The sequence below is a fragment of the Nanorana parkeri genome, unplaced genomic scaffold (genome assembly GCF_000935625.1).
Source record: "Nanorana parkeri isolate BGI_ZX_2015 unplaced genomic scaffold, ASM93562v1 scaffold586, whole genome shotgun sequence".
In the NCBI taxonomy this organism is placed as follows: Eukaryota; Metazoa; Chordata; class Amphibia; order Anura; family Dicroglossidae; genus Nanorana; species Nanorana parkeri.
Genome location: NW_017306854.1, coordinates 413830 through 431331, shown reverse-complemented (window position 1 = coordinate 431331; position 17502 = coordinate 413830). Strand labels below are relative to the sequence as shown.

At 42.4% G+C, this 17502-nt stretch overlaps 1 protein-coding gene across 1 annotated transcript in view; it reads right to left on the bottom strand.

Moving 5' to 3' along the window:
- The window catches only part of PRX (periaxin), a 37144-nt gene extending 19982 nt beyond the window's left edge, over positions 1-17162 (bottom strand). Inside the window, exon 1 of the mRNA XM_018562579.1 lies at positions 17090-17162. The gene's annotated coding sequence lies outside the window, so the exon portion shown is untranslated. The remainder of the gene's footprint in view (positions 1-17089) is intronic.
- Between the last annotated feature and the right edge of the window lie 340 nt (positions 17163-17502).

The window sequence follows — 17502 nt, the reverse complement described above, 5'->3', positions numbered from 1 at the left end:
TATATATATACCTATTGCCCGCTATATGCTGAGAGCACCGCAATGGGGCAGATCCCGACAATACTGACGAAATCCACCCCGCTGGCTAAGCCGCCTCCCTCCCCTGTCTGTCCCTCCAGTCAACACTGGAGGTTCGGAGAGGGGAATCTCTGTAGGGAGATGATCGTGAAGTGAGAGGATGGGCAGTATGTTTTCGCTCACTTGCCGATCAGTAGAGCCGACGTGACAGTTTCAATGTCAAACGTCGGTTCTAACTATGGGGATGAGTGTAATTCACTCACCCCATAGTTCTCCTTTAAGGTGTGCTGGCAACCCATTGAAAAAGAATGGCCTGCCTTAACACAGCACAACTTAATGCAGTAAAATGCGTTCTGTTAATGCACATCCATTACCACAATGCATAGTGTGAATGGGCCCCTATATTGTCTACTTTCAAAAGTTTTTATTCTTTTTTCACCAAGACATAACAAGACACTTAAACATATAACAATATAATATTACAACATACATACAAAACAAAAATAACATTACTCTCTCGTCCCCACTAATTTCTTATACTTGACATAGCATGTGGAGTTACCTACGAACTAGCCGTAATATACTAAGACAGATAACATTTTCTAGTTCCCCTTCAAATTACAACAAAAGCATATCTTTAACGTGGACTGTCAACATAACTCATAATTCCCGGCCAGTACGTGAACAGTGGAGAAGAGCAGCAATCTAGAATAGAATCAAAGCAAAAGTCAGTGTTGTAATGCAGAAGTCAGCATTGTAATGGAGAGGTCAACGGTGTAATGCACAGTACAGAAGTCACCATTGTAATCCATAGCACAGAGGTTAGCAGTGTAATGCACAGTACAGAGGTAAGCTGTGTAACACATAGTGCAGAAATCAGCGGCGTAACGCAGAGTACAGAGGTCAGCGGTGTGGCGCACGGTGCAGAGGTCAGCAGAAGTGACGCAGCTTGCAGAGGTCAGCGGTGTAATGCAGAGTACACAGGTCGGCGTTGTGATGCACAGTACAGAGGTCAGCAGAAGTGACTCACAATACAGAAGTCAGCAGAAGTGACGCAGAAAGAACAAGAACTTACAGTGACACAGATGTGATTCAGGTGCACTACCCTCTTTCTCTCCAGGTGTTGTGCCTTCTCACCAGGACCTGCTCTCCTGCAGCTGCCCAATGGTGATGCTGTAGTCTTCCTATACCTATACCAGCTGAAATGGGCGGAGGGAGCTGCAAGTGGCCACCGAGCAGCCTGATCACTGAAGCGGTCATATAGTAGTGACAGCTGAACAGATTCTTGACCTCCTCGGCGGTTGCCATTCTGTTTGTGAGAGGAGAGAGCTGAGAAGGTTTGTGAGAGGAGAGAACTCAGCTGCAGTGGCCATTTTTAAGGAGCCCCCGCTCAGTCCGCCCCTACCTACAATCCCCGGGAACGGATCTCAGTGGGCTCTCCAACCGCCTTGGGCCCTGGAGCGGCCGCCGCTGCCCTGCAAATGCTCAGTAAATGTATTGCGCATCCAGCTAACATTGTGTTACTTAACCCCTTCATGACTGAGCTAGTTTTCAGGTTCTGTTCATAAATGACTGACACATTTTTTACATTTTTGCTGTGTGATTCTTCCACAGCAGTAATATACTTTCTTACTAAATGTACCCACACATATTATATATAGTTTTTTAGAGGACAGATAGGGCTATATAATTATATCACATATGTGTACCTAACCCCTTGTTAGGGCCACGAAAGAAAAAAACAGGAAGTGGCCCCAAGACACGCATGTGTTTTTAAAACGAATCAAGTCCATGTCTCTCTAGGGATCTTTGCTGGTTCTTCCTGTTTTGTCTTTCAGGTTCCCGCTCTTTCCAGGAGGATTTACCTCAGTTGCTGGGCAGACCTTCAATCAGCTGAGCACAGGATTGGTGACAGATTTCTGGCGGGAAAACACCTGGCCAATGAGTGTAACCTCTAGAGTCACTCCTGTCAGTGGGCGGGGTCAGCAGTTACCTCAGGACTGGCAGCTTGACTCACCTCAGGATTATCTTCAGCCTTCCTTTTTGATCATTTGACCTCCTCCCCGCCCACCCTTCCTTTTGCGCTATTTCCCCTTGTCGCGGTTAATCTTTATGGGGTAATGTCGCCCACTGTGTGGGTGGACAGTGGTTAGTGAACGGTAATTAGGTTGGTGTAAGTTATAGCTGGTTGGGTCCTGATGACTAAGCATGATGGTCTGTTAATGGTTAGCAGCGGTTCTGTTTGGTAATAAAGGTTAAAGTCTATTTATTGGTTAAAATTGATTAAAACCTGATAAAGGGGCCGCGGCCTATAGCTCTCCCACAATCTTTGTGGTGTTTTCTCTTTATTATTTAGGTTTATTGTTATGATATGATGGGTGTTAATGGGGTGTACAATCCATGGAAAGGTCTCTGTCCTCTTAACTTCCTTTTATTAAGACCAGTAGCCACTCTGCACTCTATCCTCCTTGCTGATGGTATTGTAACCTCCCGGCTTTTGTTGTCTTCAGGGAGCCAGGAGGTACTTATGGTATCCCTTGCTCTAGTAGGCGGACCCCGGAGTCTCAGACTCCCACTCTGAACCACCCAATGTTACTGCATAGTTTGAGTGAGAGACCAGGAGACTCCAGGTCTGTCCCGCCTCTCATGACCTCACACTTTTACCGCCATGATACCTCCTTCTTGGTGCCTGGCCAGAGCAGCATTTTTCAATGGGAGAGATAACCCCATAGATTTTTTCCCGCACGTGGATGCACATCAAACACACAGGAACTGAAAATACTGCAAGAGCTACCTTGCCGCATTTGCCGCGTGTGCAGCAGCCCATTGATTGAATAGGCTGACGGGTGGCAATGGCGGCAAAAATGTACACGAACACATCTGTGTATCATAAACTGTATTTGTTTTAAATAGAATACTTTGGCCTCCTTTGTTGCAATCTGTGACTTCTTTATAGCTACTTCCTACCTCCAGGGTTATTCTCATTCAAGGTTTCATGACGGTGACAACAGTGAACCAACTGTGTGTTGAAATGGCCACTCGTTGTCTCAATTAGAAGGCCGGCATGATAGTGTGGCAATGTAGTAGTGCAATTAGGAGACAGAGACAGAGGGTTGTCACTCTACAACAGGAGGAGCCTGAACAAGGACCTTAATGGCGGGATCTCCCGGTATTAATATACTGAACACTGAAGATTCAAAAATATTGAAAGTTATTTTTGATATGGCCTTATCATGGTAAAAAAGAACTCCAGGTACAGAAAAAAAACATACTCTTGCAGTTTGGCTACTCTCGCGCTGCAAGGGTTAAGTGCTCATTTTCTCTAGGGGACTCGTATAAAGTTGTATCACTCACCTGATCCTTGGTCAGCGCTCAACCTGCCCCGCTCCAGCTATGGAATGTCTCCTGACATCCTCATGTCTTATGCAGGTCAATGGATCTGCATAAGATGTGATGACAGCAGAGGTCCTTAGACCACTGGAGCCCAGGGGAGAAGAGGATGCGGAGACCGGGCTAAAATCCCATTGGAAGGGGGCCAGACTGAGGATCAGGTGAGTAGTACAGCTTTATCTGAGCCCCCTAAGCAAAACAAGCACTTAACCCTTACAATGTTGGGGTAGCCGCACTGCAAAGGTTATGTTTTTTGTTTGCCCAGAGTTCATCTCTTAAGCGTATGTTTCAGTGATTGGCATTACACATGCTTTAGGCTTAGCAGTCCTATGAAAGTCCCCTCCACATGCTTATCTTATGATTATAGGTTCAGTGATGTTCTCTTTCAAAAAAGCATTCTTTGTAGGACAGAGTTGGGCTCCTCCCCAGCAATTTTACTGTTACTACAGAGGGAAGAGTTCATTATCACACAAAGGGATCTGCCAACTTGATAACAAATCCCTGTGCAGCAGGCGCTAACGCTTCCTTTTTCTCAAAGGAAAGGGAAGGAAGTGTTAACTGTATATGTGCTGCTCCACCATGGGGGCCGTGCGTGCCATAAGTTAACTGTGCTGTGGGTCCCATAAGCATCCAGAATAGACAAATGTCCTGCTGGCACTGTTTGGGATGAGAGTTTCAGAATGGTAACGGCTATAGGTGGGCATTGTGGGGGTCTTGCACCAGGGCCTATTGTTCCATAGGTCTTCCACTGGGTGAGACACCATTTTTTTTAACTTTATTCAATAAGTTTACATTTACAACATGCTAGCTCTTCTAAAATATCCAGAGATCCCACACAACTTTGAGAGGAACCTTTGAGATAAACACTGACAGGGAAGACACCTGCTACACATGCCTGATGGATATAATGTATTCACTCCTGGGAGCCATAAATGATTATTTCTATGTTGCTCTGCACTTATGTGATCCCTAGAGAACGTGATCACACATTTCTAGATGCAAGCTACTCCCCCTTTAATTTACCATCTGTGCAGAAAGCACATCTTCAGACCAGGACTGAACAAGGAAGGCTCTACATAGTTACATAGTTACATAGTATTTGAGGTTGAATAAAGACACAAGTCCATCAAGTTCAACCTATTGCGTGTATGTATGTAGTTCTGCATATGTATGTGTGGTCCCGAGTGGTCCCTTTTTAAGTGTATTCTGCTTTTTAAAAGAGCTGTCTGGACTTAGAAGAAAACAAGCCATGCAGAAGCTTAACTAGCAGTTTGTCATCCATTTCTCTATTAATTATATTAAATAATTGCGGCACAGAAATCATATTTTTCGCATACTTGCACTGAATACAACTGTTGAAAAGGTATGTGAAGTAGATGCCTTCATCATTCTCAGTCCTTGTCTGTAATTACAGTGCAGACACAAACAGGATGTATGTAAACACTGCATTACAAGAGAAACAGAGAGTGCTCTACCTCCCTCCTCTAATACAGTTTTACCAAACACCAGTGCACAACAAGGCTTCCACCAGCCCTTCGTCATGAATAGTAGAGAATAGTGCTCGTTATAGCGTTTCATTCGTTTAATCATTGCTATAATTAAGACCTTTTTGGCTGAAACACGTTAGCTGGACTGCAATATCTGGTCTTATGCCATCAATAAATAAAGAAGTCTTTTACTGCATCCAGAAAACAAGTGCAAACACTTTTGTTTAGTAGACTTTTATCACTGCAACTGTTACAATGGCATAGGCCAGTGCGGACAGCTTTCAGAGCACAGGGAAAAAGACAGAGTTACGAGGGTTACATTTGTAAAGCGCTATTGTATCCCCGAGTATATTTAAAGAGATAATGTGTTTTAATACAACGGTTATCCTTTAAACCAGGGGTAGCCCAACTTCGGCCCTCCAGCTGAGGTGAAACTAAAAATCCCGTTAGGCATTGCATGACTCTGACGGCGACAGACATGACTCCCAGAGGCAGATGCATGATGGGTAGTTTCACCACAGCTGGAGGCTATAAACCATTATGCTTTACAGTTATTGTTTAAAGTAATAAAGGATCCATTATGTATGTCAATAATAATATTTATGTTTTATATAAGAATGATCATTTGCTGACATTCTATAAACTCATTTTTTCCAGCACAGAACTTTGAGTCCCCTGTTAAAGTGACATTAAACCCTCAGATTGTTTAACATAAAACAATACTGTAATGTGTGCCTTACTGTAATCCATGGTTGTTTCCCTTCTCTTTGCTGCTCTTCCTTTTAAATCCTTATATCTTCTCATGCTGGGCAGAACTTCTGTTTTGCAGCAGACTGCCTTGTCTCTGGAATGGATACATGGTGTCTGTGTGAAGGTTCACAACCTGAGCCAGCACTACTGGAAGAGGCACTCAGCTGCAAAGGGAAGTTCTCCCCCATTATGAGAAGAGATAAGGATTTAAAGGGAAGAGCAGCAAAGAGAAGGAAAGCAACCATGGATTACAGTAAGGCACACATTACAGTATTTGTTTATGTTAAAAAATCTGTGTCACTTTAATGCTGCATGAAGAGAGGTATGAAGATACAAGTGACCAGTCTGATGATCAGTGGAACGTCGTCACTAATGAATAAGAAGTGGAATAAACTGCAATGTTTCTGTCTATATCGTTCCACAACAAATGAAAGCAGTGCAGTTTTCCTCCATTGCTGCATGTAGATGTTGACTCTGCAGGTCGGTGTAGAACTGGCTGCAGAAACACGAGTGCCCATTCCACAATCCCACGCCTAGCAGAGTGCTGCCCACATTGACTGATTCTGAGAAAGGTCAAGGCTTCATAGATGAAATTCCCGGACCTTCTCGGCACAATAGGCAACCATATTCAGACTCCCTCAATAAGCATTACAGGCATACCAAGAAAAGGGTTTACACAAGGGAACAATCGTTCCCTTAATACAGGGCACAGCTCCATATTTATTAACCCCTCCATAGCACACAGACAAGAAAGTAAATATTATACCAGACGCAACATGGTTTAGGTTTTCTATACTTCTAATATACTTCTATATAGCAGTGTGGTTATGTTTAAAGCCCAACTCCAGCCACAGCGTGTTTGAGTTTCGCTTAAAGTAGGTAAGGGTCAGAGCCTGGGTCAAATTTTTATCCCCATCTGTGTCTCTGCTGGAGTGCTTTTCCCTTACTTGCTGTCCTGATAAAACTGATGAAAAATCTCTCCAATGGGGACAAGGATAAACTTTTTTTTAGTAGAGAGGGGATAGCTTATAGTTGTATTGTTGGCTGAGCCTTCCTGTCCTGGCAACCATACCCTGTATTTCTTGTTCTGGGACCACAAGGACACGAAGTGAGAGAAAATCTTCCCAATGAGGTTACAGACAAGATTAAATACTTTTTTCTATGGTCGCTTTCAAAGTGCAGTCACACATAATCATACAGAGGTACAGGTATTCTTAAAAACAAGATCACACAGGGACACGTAAACACACACACATACACATACACATGCAGAATCACATACATACACGCAATAGGTTGAACTTGATGGACCTGTGTCTTTATTCAACCTCAAATACTATGTAACTAACTAACAATCCAGTCATCACAATATGCGGTTGCAGTAGGTGCTAGTTAGGACTTCTAGTAGGACCTCTTCTCTTGTCCAAGGACACTGCAGTAATCTAAAGGCAAAATACAAAAAGCAGAGAACACACCAACATAGTATAGCAGATTTTTTTTTAAAGAAATCAAAATGACGAATCAAGATGCATAAGATGTATTTTGCCTTTAGAGAACCGACGGGTGACCCCACACGGTGCCTCTAGAAAGGTGCAAGAAATGTGTGTGGACCCCTTAAGTGGATAAACAGAAACAGGAACCATACCGCACTCCTTACCGGGATTCCCACTTGATGAAGATGGGTGCTCGAAATGACTGCGGATGGCACCGCCACACATGAACAGTAGAAAAATGTCACCAGCACACCATGAGTTGAAAAAGCAAAAAAAGGGTCCCCTTCATCAGGCTCTCTAAGCCTGATGAAGGGGACCCTGCGAGGCCCCGAAAGCGCTTGCCAATGAGATACAGCTACTGGCAATAAAATATTTTGCTTTTTCAACTCATGGTGTGCTGGTGACATTTTTCTACTGACCCCTTAAGTGGATCCCATAGTTGGATAAATATCCCTCTATAGTGACTTTTTATGTTCCATCTAAGGTTTAAACTAACTATTGCTAACTTGAAATGTTGTTCTTTACACCACAGTATTCTTCTGCTCCTCTACTTTGAAATCTGACAAGACTCCACCAAAGATAATGGCCACTCCCAACATATTAGCCAGTCTGGAGGTGGAAATCATAGATGCAGCATTATTCTCTATGGAGTATGAATTATTCTAGAATGGAAACTATGGATCATTATGTTCCTCCTGTGAAATTTGGGCATAACTTCAATCACTGGTCTTATAGATATGACAGTATTTTGTTTCTAGGGGAAAAGGCTGAATTCAAGGGAAGCACTTCAAGATGCTCATAACCTTTACCCTGCTGACTTCCCACAAGGCAATGTAGGCACTTCACTGACCTGTTGAGAGGTACCCACACTACACTAAAAAGCTAGTTTTGGGAAAAGTGAGTATCCCAATACAACATTTTCCCAAGTTCAGGAGCTTCTAGAGTGTAATGGAGCTCTAAAAGACAATTTGAAGACGTGGACCTTACAAGGCCTGCTTTTCCTTGATATTGAATGCTCATTTGTTATTCTCTGAAGACGCGTTTACTTTAAAAGAAGCTCGTGAAGCTCTCTGGCTGATTTGTTTGGAAGCAATCTGCTAAATAATGATTTGTACAACTGACAGTACACACACCATAATAAGCACATTGTGTGAATGGGACATGAGGCTTCAAGTTTTCATCAACGCAAATGGAGAACTGGAGCATTTCCAAGGCAGCCAACCAGGCTATCTTTGCTGATAATCAAACAGATTAGCCCATTAAAGTGACACTAAACTGAGTAAAATCTTAAAAATGCATTTAAGTACCTTAACTAATAACAAAAATGTATCTTATTTGTGTATCACTCGGCTGTAGATCCTCAAATCTGAATTGGTGCTGACACTGTCCTTCCTTCTGGAGGGTGGCTACTTTTGTTCCCCATGGTCCCTGTGTGTGTTGTAAAATAGTAGCCACAGCTCCAAGCTCACTCCCGTGATGGACTACTTATCTCACGTTTAGTCTACTAACTTGTATTGAAATTATAGTCTATCTCTACATAGTGCTTCATTTGTGAAAGAAAGTACTCAAAATCATTGACTTGATGGAAAATAAATCATAAAAGAACAAAAGTTCAAATTGGTGTATTGGTTATATTGTTTAACCTTCAAAAGGTATGCTGGTGGTTGATACTCATGCAATGCATGCAGCATCGTTGTCACATCATCACAGGAAACTGCATTAGGTGGGCTTCCATGGCAGGATCAACAGGTAGTTGTGGGACTTTGCAGGAGGCCTGAGAGAAAACTGTGCCTGCAGATGCCCCTACAACCAAGTGCTATGATCAGTATTTTTTGGAGGCCATAGTTCTACTTTAACAATGGGTGGCACAAACCATTGTATAGACTGGTGTGCTTTATTTGCCATTGCTGCTTTTAAGTTCCAGTTCACCACTGATAAGACTAGATCACCCCCTATATATTTTAGACATAATGTGCTCTATTACAGTGACATTTAATTAATTGGTTGCAAAATGGCTGGATCTTTTTTAGCAGCCTGCAGAACTAAAAATAACAATTCCTTAAACCCAGCTAGAAACAGCAAAGCCTGGCAGATCTACAGCAATTGAGAAGGAAATACAGAGGGGTGAGAGGGCCGAGTCAGTGATTCTACAGGTCTAAAGTGTGAAGGGTCGCATCCTAAGAAACCCTCTAGATGTGCCGTTCACTGTTCAGTCCTGCAAGGTCTTGGTGCATGTACAACTACAGTGATAAAAAAAGATTCTTTTTATATAGGTTCTCTTGTGTTTGAAGACATCTGATGATCGCTTTATCAGCAAACAGACAAAGACTGAGCTAAGTGGATCATTGTGGTTTCCAGTCTTAATCTATTGGAGCAAAGAAGAATGGAAAGAGGACTGTCAGTCCCGTTGGATGAGGGAACGATATGATTGCATTGTGGTCTACTGTAAGAGGCTGTGCAATATGTTACTTATGAATAAACTGATGCTATTTATAAAAATAAGAATCACTAAGAAGTTTTCCTCCACGGAAACAGAGAATGTCTACTAACCCCCCCATCCCTCCCGAAAAATAATCATACATTGCTTCATTTTATAAAAGTTGAAGCATTTGAGCTATTTCCCTTTTGCATGATATATTAGACAATGTCAGTTGTGGTTGGTAGCAACTTGACCAAACTCCACAACCATTTCACGTTTGTTAATTACCTTGTATTTTATAATTTTATTTTTCCAAAATAATATTGCCCAACATCCCCCATCCTCTCTACTCCCATTTCCTTCCCTAAGTTACCCCTCTGCCAATGATTACAGAATGACAGCAAATAATACAAATAATGATAAAAAGTTCAAATGAAACATGACATCTGATGCATGCCATCCCTGTAGATGGTGGGTGTTTGAAGACCTGTCCTCCCTAAATGACCACAACACATGGATTAGATGCACATACCCTGGTGCTCTGGTATCACAGCTGCAGCTGCTGCTCCATTTTTGGACTTGGTCTGGCCATAGTCTGGGTGTATTGCCGGCTGTCACACACAACAAATCTCCCACGCAGCCAGTGACAACACAGTAACCAACATGAGTACATGAAGTGCGTGAGATGAGCTGGAGTTCCCTCAGCTTCAAGCTAGTAGTGTATGCTGCCTTGCCAGTGTGGAATGTTTGCTATCTCACGAAATTAGAACATACAACACAATTTAGAGAGAAACTTGGCAATGATGAATACAAAAATCCTACTACAATCCCAACCGCAGTCCAAAATGTTTCACATTTGAGAGTGAAGATGGGTTTGAACAGGCACATTTGTGGTGCTTCAGATCCTTTCATCTTCTACACATAAGTATAACATGAGGATCTGCTTGTTTAAATGTGTCATAATAAGCCTTTCTAACTTTCCGAGGTGCACGGTATGAACTTCCAAAACATCCAAAATTACCTGATAATCACAAGCAATGCTTGACACAAGGGACATCTCTTGTTTTTATTGAGACATCTCTGGCCAGCTGAAATCAGGGTATAGATGACAGTTTAAGAGGCCATCTAAATTGTGCACAAGCCCACTAATGCAATGTGTAAAAAATAGCCCTATAAGTATACCAGCAATAATAATTTAGGATAATATACATTAGCTGAACTACAGAAGATTCTATTTTTTCAAATTTCCAAATGGAAATCTGTAAATTATGGAAGACAATAAAAAATAGGTTCCAAAAGACTTTTTCTGCCATGGTCTTGAGGAACACCAAGGTAATTCTGCAGGGGTGACCTATGAGCACCAGTAATAATTTGGATAATGAAAGTACCATTAAAGTAGACAAAAGCTCTAATTATATGACATTTTCTTGGCTAAAGCGCCAACATGTGTCTTTAACAGCTTTCCATTTTTTCCTATCCTATGTTGTGCTGTACTGCTGTTCTCTTCCACCTTCTTTCACCTACTTCAGGTCTACAGGCATGAGCTTCAGTATCAGTTGCACATCATTACTTTGCACTGAGCTCCTGATAGTGAAAATGGAGGACCATGTCTTAGTAATGGGTGTTGGTATGACTGTTTTTAGTATACTCCAAAGGCACATGTGACAGCATGTAAACACAAGAGCACAATTGGTAGACAGTTGACACCCATAACAGGAAGGACCTTCAGTGCAGGGCCACCAGGTATCATTAAAAAAAATTAGGTTACAGATTTAGGAAATATTGCAAATTACGTTTGAAATTATATATACATGTTAAGATCATATATGAGCTTAGTTATTAGTTTTAGCTCTACTTTAACAAGCTCAAAACTGGGCTCCCGTAAGCTAGTTTAACTCTGACGTGAAACTAACATGTCAAACTCTGAAACAGATTATTTAAAGTACTCTTGCATTTTTCTGACATTAAACCACAAGGAAGGAAAAGGAAAAGGTCCTTCCTGTCATCCATGGTCTCCACCAGTCTACAGACTCTGGGGCGTCTTCTCCTGCCTCTCCCACTCAACTGCTTCATGTCTCAGCATCCGGTAGAAAGCCAAAGCCCTCAATTTCTATTTACAACAAAGATAATCAGCGCATATCCTTCCGGGGCTCGTCACGTTTAAATGTCCATACCAGACAATGACACAGTGACTGACTTGGAACGCAATGATTCATCTCAAAAATATTCTGGCGTATTCAACAATGCGGTTGAATGACGGTGCCTAGCTCTCAGTGCCCCAAGCAGCCAAGCAGCCAATCAGATTTTGCTGTATGGTAGTCCAAGCAGTGAAAATATACGATTGGTTATTATGTTTCCCTTTGAATGGGGGTCACAAGAACAAAACGGCACCAGTAAAAACCTAAAAGAGTCCAGCCTTTCCCCATTCTACTAAAACAAGTCCTTCTGTTGCTGTCTCTGTCTGCTTTGAAAAAATTTCCATCATTTCCTGCATCTAAGACACCCGGTCATGAAATCATTATTTTAATAAATCCATGGCTGGACTAAAAGGTGAGATGTCATATTTGGCCAATATGAAGTCAATGTGTGCAATGTAATGTTTTCTCACTAGGTCAACGAGGTGACCTTATAATACTGGGCCAGTGCAGCTGAACCTATTCCATTTTACCACCAGTGATATAACTGCCCCTGAGCTTTCAGATAGGTAGGACTCACAATAAAGAATGGAAGAAAACACATAAACAAGGGAAGAATGTACTATTCCCTCTGCACAGCCTTACCAGGGCCTCTTCATCCTGCCCATGCATGCCACTCTCCTATTCATTCCTTTGGAGAACTGGACCCATGGTGGCTTTCAGCAATCATTGTAGAGTATGGCTCTCACCATAGGAATGAATGGAGCCACCCCTGGTTTATTCTAGGTGGGGCAAAATGTGCAAAGTTCTGTAAACCCAGAGGTGATTACTGAGAGGCTTCTATGGGGTGCTGCACAATGCTTTTTGATGGCCGAATCACACCATTGCATTATTAATGCACGTATTTTGCTTTGCGTTAAGGCAACCAAAAATTTGGAAGGGCTCCTAATATGCGTCAATGCAAGAAAAAGCACCTTCACTGTTTCTGACAGCACAACATGTGCAGAACATTCACATCTGTATGTTGTGGTATGCTACAGAGCAAGTGCATCAAGGTCTACTGCATGGGTCGGCCCACTTGGCACTCCAGCGTGCTATGCCCAATGAAGTCATGCATGTGGCTGACAGTCTTGCAATGCCTTATGGGACTTGAAGTTCCACAACAGCTGGAGTGTCAAAGTTGCCCACCCCTGGTCTACTGTATATATGTGTTGGGATGCCATTGAGAATGATTGGCAACGTCTTGCAATGCCCATACTATGTATTAATTGGAGGAATTAATCCAATCTAAATGTAAACTCTACTGACAAAATACATAGGATGCCATTGTTGGACTCTCCTTTTGAAAACACTGTTATGTTGGCCCAAAGGCTGCAGTACATTCTGAGTCACTGACCAAGAACAAGTATGCAGATCAACTTTTCTCTGATTTTACTTGCTGCTTGCTTGTTGTGTGATGTTTCTGTGACATCAGAGACTGCAAGGCAACTAGCAGTTTCTGAACAAGCTCAGCAATGGCAGCTCACTGTATATTTCTCACTACAGGTTTCCTTTAAAACAAGGTTTGGCTACACATAAGATTTTTTCCCTTAAGCCACGCATACAAGGTTCTATTTATTTTGTTCAACCTGCGGGCTGAGCGAACGAAAATAGAGCAGATTCCTCCATCAAAGCTTACAGAATCCCCTGCTGCTTTTATTCTATTATATTATTATAAGACCTGAACAGAGCTTGAAGCTAAGTGGCTGCCAACTGCATTTGGCAGAGAAATTTCCAATCTGCTCCTTCGATCAGCTGATTGAGGGATGGCGGGCAGAGGGTACTGACAGTGGCACCGACACAGCGAATTTCGCCCAGTTCATCAAGTTTAGTAGGATGAGATGAGCTCTTTGCTGAGAAATAGTTTATAAGCAGCTCTTGGAATTCCATGAGATTCCATGAGATATGGTTATAAAACAAGGGTGAAACAAGACACTTACAGGGTTATTCACAAAAGGGTGAAGAGTTTGGAGAAGGCAGGAGACGTGAACAATCTAGGACAGTGGTGGCGAACCTTGGCACTCCAGCTGTGCCAAAACTACAAATCCCAACATGCATCTGCCTCTGGGAGTTATGTCTGCGGCTGCCTTGCAATGCCTCATGGGACTTGTAGTTCCAAAACAGCTGGAGTGCCAAGGTTCGCCACCACTGATCTAGGACAACATAGCTGAACTGGAAAGTGATCTGATATGGAGAATTTTTCCAGATCAGCTATGTTGTCCTAGATTGTTCACTTCTCCCACCTTCTCCAAACTCTTCACCCTTTAGTGAATAACCCCCTTAGTGTACTTTAAGTCAATTTCGGTTTTGTTAATTATTCAATGCAATAAATGAACATACTAAAGCTTGGGAAAATGTAAACATAGCCGGACATTTGACATCACCTGCCCCAGTTGTATAATTGCCCCACTATGTGTGGAAAATATCAGCAATAGATTAACTCCATTAAAAAATCGAACTTGTATCTGATTCCCTGCTAGATGACACACATTCCCATTCCAGTCCTGACAGCCTGGGATACACACAGTATTATTTATGTTACCCGAGCCCTGAACTCCTCTCGAAGTCCAGAGGGTGATTAGTTATAAAGCCTTGGATAAGTTTAGAAAGTTTATATTGGGTCAGAACTGACCATCAATTGTCACATCCTTGAATGAGGGTACATGAAGACACCCAGCTGGCACCACTGAGATCTCACAGATACATAATACCTGATGCCACGTAGAGCCAAGTTGGTGAGAGAGACATGCCCTGTATAATCTGCCCAACTACAACTCCAGTATAACTACGCAGTAAAGGAATGCACTCAAGGCGACTGAACCACCCATTGGATATGCCCAGATAATGTAGGAGTACAAGTCCCAAAATGATATAACACTTTATTACTTATTATTAAATCTTCATCAAAATAATACATTTAGGGCTTGTGTACAAGGGTCGTTGTTATCAAACATAGCGCTGTTCAAACGCATGCGACACTAAGGGCTTGTTCACACAAGATTCATTGGGGCTGCACTGAAAAAAGGCTTCCAATACATGGAAACGGCAAAAAAAAGAGTCAACAGTACAATGCCCAATGATCGCCGCATCAGCACTGTTTCTCAAACAGCATACCAGTAGCCACTCGTTTAGCATGGCTTGCTGGTGTGATAAAGGTGTTGTGTACAAGGGCATTGATTTCCTGCATTTGGCATCAAACGCAGATCAGCAGATTCCTATTGGGTTTAATGGACTCATGAAGATGACAGTTCAGAGGCAGCATTTTACCTGCTTTGCCTTGGGTTATTGAGGTGCGTATGGATTGCAGGCAATCGATAATACGAAATCACCTGCACTCCATACAGCGTACAGACCTTGACGGAGGGTTGGTGCTTGAAGTGACAACACGGATGGCGCTGTGTCAGATACAGTCCATAATAGAAGTCACCAGCACTCGATGATATGTGCAAGAAGTAAAGCACTTTTTATGAAATTGTCACATGCGTCATACAGCCAACGTTTCAGGGCCACGCAGGGTCCCTTCCTCTGGGCGACATAGTGACTAGAAACGTTGGCTGTGTGACGCATGTGACAATTTAATAAAAAGTGCTTTGCTTCTTGCACATATCATTGAGTGCTGGTGACTTATATTATCAATTGCAGGAAAAGCAGAACAAACACTTAATTTGACATAAACGCCTGTCTACATGAGCCCTAAATTTGATTGATCAGATGGATACATCTTCTATATAAAAAAACATACTGACAGATAGAATGCAATCATATTGATAGAGATAAAGATAGATGGGTGGACGGACAGACAGACAGATAGATAGATAGATAGATAGATAGATAGATAGATAGATAGATAGATAGATAGATAGATAGATAGCTATAGAGGCTACTGAATATTCGTTTTACAAATGTATAATGTAATATAATAATATGAAATAAAATAAGGTAGTGTTAGATGCTATTCATGCATTGGTGTATTCCACATAAAAGTCATATTTTAGGTATAGGTGAACCCTAGTGGGCTGAGTCAGCGCCTGCCTTCTTATTTGTCTTGGATAGCCCAATGGAGTGATCTCTCTGTCATAATTCCCATATCTGTTCCTGTCCATCTGGGAGGTCTGGGTGTTCTCTGTCCACCTTTGTGTGTCCCAGCATGTGCTGCCTCATTGTCCATAATATAAAATAGATTTAATAAAAAAATCCAACAGGGAGAGCGGAAAATCCTTGTAATGGCCAAAGCAGATGTGCCGAAGAACTCAGCACAGAGATGTTACTTAGGCTCTGTTCATATCTATGCGATGTGGGAGCGCGTACGATGCATCACATTAGCGTATATTAGGTGTGCTGCTTTGTCATTATTTCTTAAGAGCACCCCAACGCACCTAGCCGTCACATGTGCCTTGCATCGCAGTACATCACATGGTAACATATGCTTATGTTATATGGTGCAATGCGATTTAGAAAAAAAGGTGCACACACTTGTTTCAGTGCAATTTAGCTGCAGTAGGCAGAACATTCAAATGAATAGTCTGCCTAGTGGAGCGCACCAAAGGTGCGCCCCTCAGCACCTCTGCAATGTCGCATCACAGAGGTGTGAACGAGGGCAAACACAGTCTATACAACTGGTATAAATAACTGACAAGCGGTTAACCTCTCTGGCATCTACCCAAAACTGAAACATCAGTATTGGGTGGACTGATCCTTGAGGCTAGGTTCACACTTTCGAGATTTCTCGCGCGGATCGGATCACGTGATATCGTGCAAAACACAGATGCACATTAAAGTCGATGGAAGCTGTTCACACCTTTGCGGCTTGTTGCACGGACGAAATCGCCTGTCGCACGAAAAGGTGCAGGAGCTATTTTCGGACGGTTGACAATCGTGCGGTTTTCGATGAACAGTCACGCGATCGAAAACGCGTGACAACCGCGCGAAAAACAGGTCAGCATCTGAATCGCCTAGGTGTGAACCTAGCCTGAGGATGAATAGGCACTCAGCATCCCTGCTTCCTGTGACCATTCTTTCACATTCAATATTAATGTTGCAAAGAACAAAATGATGAAAACTGAAAGAAAGAGAATATTGCATGTTTCCTATGGCAACCAAAAGGCTTACGCCTTCATCCTGCAACCCCGTGCTAGAAAATGAAACAAGGATGTTATCTAACTGCTACTGACAACAGCTGCAAACGGCTTTGCTCCAGTTATTTTTATAAATCAGAATAACAGACAAGTTATTAAATGCTCTTATACAGACTACATACAGGACAGGAGCAATTAAATGTAGCATAATAGGGTATCACATGCCATATCCACACATTATAGTGTGATGGGATAGAGCTTGTTCATTGTGAAATAAACTCACCAAGCTGTCAGTTGTAGTAGCCCCTGTTGGTGTGTGTCCTGTGTCAGAGCCCCCCCAGCCTTCTCTCTCCTGGAAGGTCCAGAGAGTGTGTGAGCTGTCACTGGGACTGTGACACTCAATGCCAGAGGGAGAGGCCACGCAGAAGGGGAGAGGACTAAAACTTCCCAAAATGACTCTATCTGTCCTGTCATTGGATGCAAGGGGGCTGACATCACAAACATTTCCCAGCTGTGTGATACAGTATATTATCGAGTGCAGAATGTGATATTATATTGCAATAACAGCTTCTCTCCATGCATAGCCCAATGTCCTTGCAACTTTTATAGCACCAAGGCTGGCCGCAAACATGTACTAATCTCCATCGAAAACTCAGAGAACTCTATGTCCTTTTCTATAGTCAGAACCTGAAAAAT